Genomic DNA, 5,938 nt, shown 5'->3' on the forward strand with positions numbered 1-5,938 from the left:
TCTGTCCACCTCTCGAAGAATCAGCAGGCCCGGCGCGCAGCGCAGGTGCTCAAGTGCTCGCGTGCGCGCCTCGTCTTCTGGGCCATATGACCCCTACTGCTCTTAATCTCATTTCTGAAACTATTTCCGGAGGCCCAGCCGGCTCTCCAGTCGCCCGGGGAGCCAGCCTCCGAGCCTAAGAGCACCCCGCCACATCTGGCTTCCAGGGGGACGGCGGCAGGGCAAGGGAGGGAGGCGGGCGGAAACTCGCGAAGGCTGCAGGCTGAGCTCCACGCCGGACTCCTGAATGTCACCGCTGGAAAAGGGCGGGCGGCATCACCCACGGAGGGGCAGGCGGCCTTTCCCGGCGGGGCCCCACCCCGCGCGCGACCCGCGCCGCGGCTGGGAGGGGAAGTGGGCGCGCGGGGGCCGGGCCGGGCCTAATCACATGGCGCCGGCGACGCAGGCCGCCCGGCATCCCTTTCTTTCTCCTCTGGAAGCTCGGCCGCTCCCGCCCGCCGCTCGCTCCGGGGCCCCGCGCACACTCACTTGTCGCCAGCGGCCATCAGCTCTTTGCCCTCGCCGTGGCCCAGGGCGTCCTTCTCCCCGGGGCCGTCCTTGGGGCCGGGGCTCTGCGGGGCGGCGGGCGGCGACGCCCCGGGCTGCGGCTGCGCGCCCCCCTTGCCCAGCTCCGGCAGGATCTCCGAGGGCGAGCTGGACAGGGCTCCCGCGCGCGGCCCCGACGGCCGCCCGCCGCCTCCGCCCCACCACGGGTGCAGCCGCGAGGCCGCCGGGCACGCAGCCGGCCGGGCCCCGAGCCGGGGGCGCCGGCACAGCGTGACGAGGGGCTGCGCCCGCCGCAGGGCCGCGCCGACGGCGACGGGCGGCCGCAGAAGCAGGTCGCGCAGCAGCGCCGCGCCCCGCAGCCGCATCATGCCGAGGCCGCGCGCCCGCTCCGCGCCGGACCGAGGATGCTCGGGCGTGGGCTGCTGCTACTCCCCGCGACGTGGGCTCCGGCGGCGCGCGAGAGGCCCGGAGAGGCGAGCTGAGGCGAGGAGGCGAGGCGAGGCGGTCCCGTTTACGACACCGGCTGCTGCTCCTCACGCCGACCGCGGACGGCTCCGCACTGAGGCCGAGCGCAGGGGAGGGCTGGAGACATTCCGGGCTCACCCCCGCGGGGGCGGGCACACGCCGGAGGCCCGCCCCCTCCGCCCGATGCGATTGGCTGAGGCCCTCAGCCTCGCTTCTGATTGGCTAAGGGGGCAGTCAAATTTCTCTCCGCGGCTGAGGCTCTGGGCGGGTGGCGGGGAGCGGGGTAGTTCTGACGTGCGAAGCTGAGGAGTGGGGTCCGACCACCCCCTTCCCTCGCTCCCGCCGGGATGTGCGGGCCGGGTACTCGGGCTCAGGGATTCTCGCCATTTGGAATGAGGGAGCGTCCCTTTGGGACTCTAAGGCCTCGAGTTGCGTGGGGCACGCGCGGACAGGAGCCTGCGGCCGGGGTGGGCCCGAGGTCCGAGCTCGCAGCTGATCCCAGCTCGATCCCGAGGCTCCGAGCAGGGCCCCGCGGATGCCAGCTTCATTCCTCTCCTAAATGGGCTCGAAACTTTCCATGGTTGGCTGCTACCCAGATGTGAAATGTTTTGGAAAAAATGAGCAAAATCCTTTCAGCAGTGCGACTTAAGCCATTTAGTGGGTTGGAGTTTGAGAAGGACGAAAAGAGAAGAAATCGAGAAAGAAAAACCTTTCTTCTGTTGAAAAAGAAAATTTAGTAGTACACGTTTGCAGTCATAGTGATTACATTCATCATAGGGAGTTAGTATATGCACATAACAAATCTTAATTCTTTTTCCTTCTCTGTCCCCCTCCATCTCTAGATCTCTTTCATTTGCAAAAGATCTACAGTATCCCCCTGATTCCTGTTGTCTATCCTTTACTTGTCTCTAATATTTTTGAAATACACACCAATGCTCCGGAAATATTTTGAACAGTGGTGATTCCATTAATGCTAGTTTGCTTAAAAGTAAAACCTTAAGATGTTTTTCTGATTTAAGAGCTGCTTCCTTGTTTTAAAGTAGAAGCATCGGAGCACTGGTTCTCTAAATCCTTTCAACCTGGTATCACTTTAGCCATTCATTCTTTTGCACCTGTGGGAAAAGAGCCAAGCATCGTGTAAACTCTGAATTATTCTCCGAACCTGCATAAGCTTTCCGCTCCAGGATGAAAGTGTTTTCAGATGATTTCCTGAAGTAATTGGGTTTAAACGCATACATCCACAAGGTTAATGAGGTGACTTTGATGGAACTGGAAAGGTATGTGGCAAATGAGTCGTTAATTTATCACTAGATTTAGTAACCTAATGAATCAAAATATTGCACTACATTCATAACTAGTGAACCTGGTTATACCTACAGGTTATGTGACCTTTGGCATGTGGCAGCCTTGCCATGTTTAAGTTGTTCTTTAACCGAAAGAACATGGAAAAAGTGACCATGAGTAAAGCACTTAATCACCTTTCTTTAAAAGGCAGTTAAGATAATTACAAATTACTTGGGTGGCACAAAACTACTGAGTCAAAGTAATGATATATTCAGGAAAAGGAACATTAAATTTTGGAGAGAAGATAACAAATACTACTGTACAACCTTTTCAGTCTGACTTATCAATGACTTACAAACCTTGATGTTATTCAGTCTCTAAGATACAGCTAATTATTATTTTGACCTCCTCTTTGTCAACCACATCCAAACTACTGATAATCTAGTTACAGTTTTCCTCTCAGTTTTCTTAATTTCTAATTTTCCTATAAAATTCTTCTGATGTTTAAATGCCTTGTAGTACACTTAACAGATATACAAAGGAAATAGTAATATGAGATTATATTCTAGTTTCTACTTTCAAAGATGAACAGGTGAGAAGGGACAAATGTTACTCTTAACATCTAGAGGGTCGGGGATTTAGCTCAGTGGTTCCGGCGCCTGCCTCGAAAGCGCAAGGTCTCAAGTTCGATCCCCGGTACCAAAAAAACAAAACAAAACCAAAAAAAACATTTAGAGGAACTAAATCCAGTGATATTCAATCCCTTTTGTTGAGAAGGTTAGTGAAAAAGTTCTAGACAGCATATTGAAAGTATTAACTAGAATTAAAAATGTGACTCAAAGCTTTCATGTGACTCATTTTTTCATCTTATATAACTTCTATCTTTAATGATGTTTTAATGATACAATTTTGGAACTATGAACCTGAATTCAAATATGTTACATTTAATCATATCATATGAAAGAAATGATCACTATCGGAACATCTTATACATATACAATAATCCAGCAAGAGGGGACAAGGCTTCCAGATTAACACGTGGCAGGGTTGGTCAGAGCTACTTCTCAGACTTCCTGTCTGCCACTGCTAGGGCCAGCTATCCTAGCCCCGCAGCTAGGTGAGGCAGTCAACCACTGAGAGAAAACTTGGAATTTGTACATCTTGTCTCTTTTCTAACTTGAAGAATGGTTCTTGAGCTTCTGCATTCTTTGGGAGATTAGAAAAAGCTAATGTTTCAAGACCTCTATATACATTTCAGATCTTGCTCTTCACAAAAACTGGAAGATTATTTGTTGACTTAGAGGTAAACAAAAGGTAATTCTCCTTTGACCAATGGCTTAAAAGAATTGCCTAAGCCTTTTTTCATTTGAAATTCATCTATTTGGAGACTAAAAGATTCAGGAAACCCTAAAAAAGCTTCTGCTGCTACTTCCCTTTCTTCTGATCATTTCCTGCTTATAACTAGCTAACTTGAGCCTTACTGATAAAGCTTGCGAAACAGGACTTATTTTTCCAATGCTGAATTTAGATGTATGTTAAAGCAAGTATATATAAATCACTTGTGGCCAGGCATGGTGGCACACGCTTGTAACTCCAGTACTGGAAAGGCTGAGGCAGAAGGATAGCCATGCATTGGAGGCCAGCCTTGGCTACATAGGGAGTTGAGGGCCAGCCTGAAGTATATATCGAGAACCTATCTCCAAAAGAAAAAAGAAAGAAAAAAATATATATATAAAACAGTGATCTAGAAAATAGAGTAATATTGGTACCTATTTCATAAGGCTGTTTTGAGGATTAAATGAGTGACACATGAGCACTTAGAACAATGTTACTCATGGATAAAAGAATTTTGTTGTCAATACAATTGACAACAGTTTTGACTGTTATGGCTTGTGTTTAGATTTTCCCCCAAAGCCTCCTTCGGTCATAGACTTTTTCAGAGGTGGCTGGATCTACAGTGTGTGACGCTGGGATTAAAGGTGTGTGATTCCTAAATGAATCCCCTGATTAGTTTGACACCTGCTGTAAACCTGGTAGTCTAGATAGAATATAAAAGGGGCAGAAATAACGCTGCTATTGTCACTTGTAGCATATTGCTGCTGCTTATCTTCTGCTTTGTGACGCCCCTCTGCCAAACCACCCTGCCTTGGAGCCAGGCAATTATGGGCCGAAACCTCTACCAACTGTGAGCTAAATAAATCTTTCCTGTTTTAACTTTGAGTGTTGGGTATTTTATCTCAGTGAAGAGAAAAGTAACTAATACAGTGACCATTATTAAGACGCCAAACTGGGAATTGTTTTAAACCATCCCATCATCAAAAACCATATAAAGAGTAGCTAGCAGTCCAAAGTGAGATTATTTACTTCAATTTTAGAAAACAGACCAATAATTTCTAAAGTTTCATAAACTACTAAGGAACTGTGGCAAAGACAGATGGTAAAGACACTCAATGCCCAAGGTGCCACCTATTTAAGATAACGTTTTTAAAATACTTTACCCTTCTCCCAACTCCAGTAAGGACATGGCCCAGGCATCCCTCCCACAATGTGAGCAGGCAGGCTTGCACCAGAGCTGTGGTGACCCTCCCCTGAGGAAAGCAAGGATGTCAGCCCAGGGTCTCATGCTGGACCCACCAAGACCCTCCCCTTGGCCGGGCAGGCAGTTCCCTGCAGGTCAGTGGTGACCCCACCCCCACCCCACGCTGGTGCCATCCACTAACTCCAAGCTGGCTTCACATTTTGCTTCCCCTTGGCTCAGGGTATCGGAGGGAAGGACTAACCAAAGATGATGCCTAGGCTGAGAAAGGACCCTGGGAATGTCAACATGAAGTCATCAGGGTCCTCATGAGTCCCTGCCGCTGTGGCCTATATCCAGCAGAGACCAGGCGGCTGACCATGTTTCCCATTTTCCCATAGGAGCAAGGACATGCCCTGGCTTAGACAGTAACCACAGTCTGGGGTGAACAGACACAGAGGCCTCTGGTGCAGGGAGGGCACCTCAGAAACCCGTAGGCCCTAGAGCTAGGTGGAGAAAATCATGATTGGGTGGTTCCCAAGATTGCAGATCTTGGAAAGAAACCACTCATTCAAAAACACAAGAATTTTTTCTTTGACTCAATCTTTTAAAAAATTTTTTTATTTTTAAATATTTTTTATCTTTCTTACATTGGGTTTTTTGGAGGGATTTGGGGCTTTTTCTCCCCTTTTTCCCCCCTTTTAATTTCATTTCTCTCCTTTTCTTTTTTCTCCTTTCAATTTTTTCTCTTTTCTTTCTTGTATTTTTGCTCTGTTTATCTTTTTTCTTCTTTTACTTGTTTATTCTTTCTGATGACTGTTCTCTAACACTGCTAACTTCCTTTTTACTCTTCAGTAGGATGCCCATCTCCATTTTTCTCCTCCTCCTCTTGTCTCATTGATTAATTTCTCAAATTTTGCTCTTTCTTTCTCCCACTCTACTTTTACTAGTATAATGACTAGTTTTATGAATCTCTATACAGCTAGTTAACTTTGCACTATTGCTGTTGGACACTGTTCTATTTTTAGTAGAGATATGAGTCTTTATAGACCTCTTTCCTATCTTTAAGGATGGTACATTATTTGTCCTTTAGGTTTATTAATACTTGGTTTGTGTTTGATGCTATAA

General features: G+C 48.0%; 1 pseudogene; it reads right to left on the reverse strand.

Annotated features, from left to right (window-relative positions):
* Positions 1 to 412: 412 nt before the first annotated feature.
* Positions 413 to 970, reverse strand: LOC147820991 (glutaminase kidney isoform, mitochondrial pseudogene; annotated as a pseudogene).
* Positions 971 to 5,938: the final 4,968 nt, after the last annotated feature.

Source organism: Heterocephalus glaber, unplaced genomic scaffold (genome assembly GCF_053883595.1).
Source record: "Heterocephalus glaber isolate CG9 unplaced genomic scaffold, H.glaber_assembly_v1.0 deba00001778, whole genome shotgun sequence".
Taxonomy (NCBI): Eukaryota; Metazoa; Chordata; class Mammalia; order Rodentia; family Bathyergidae; genus Heterocephalus; species Heterocephalus glaber.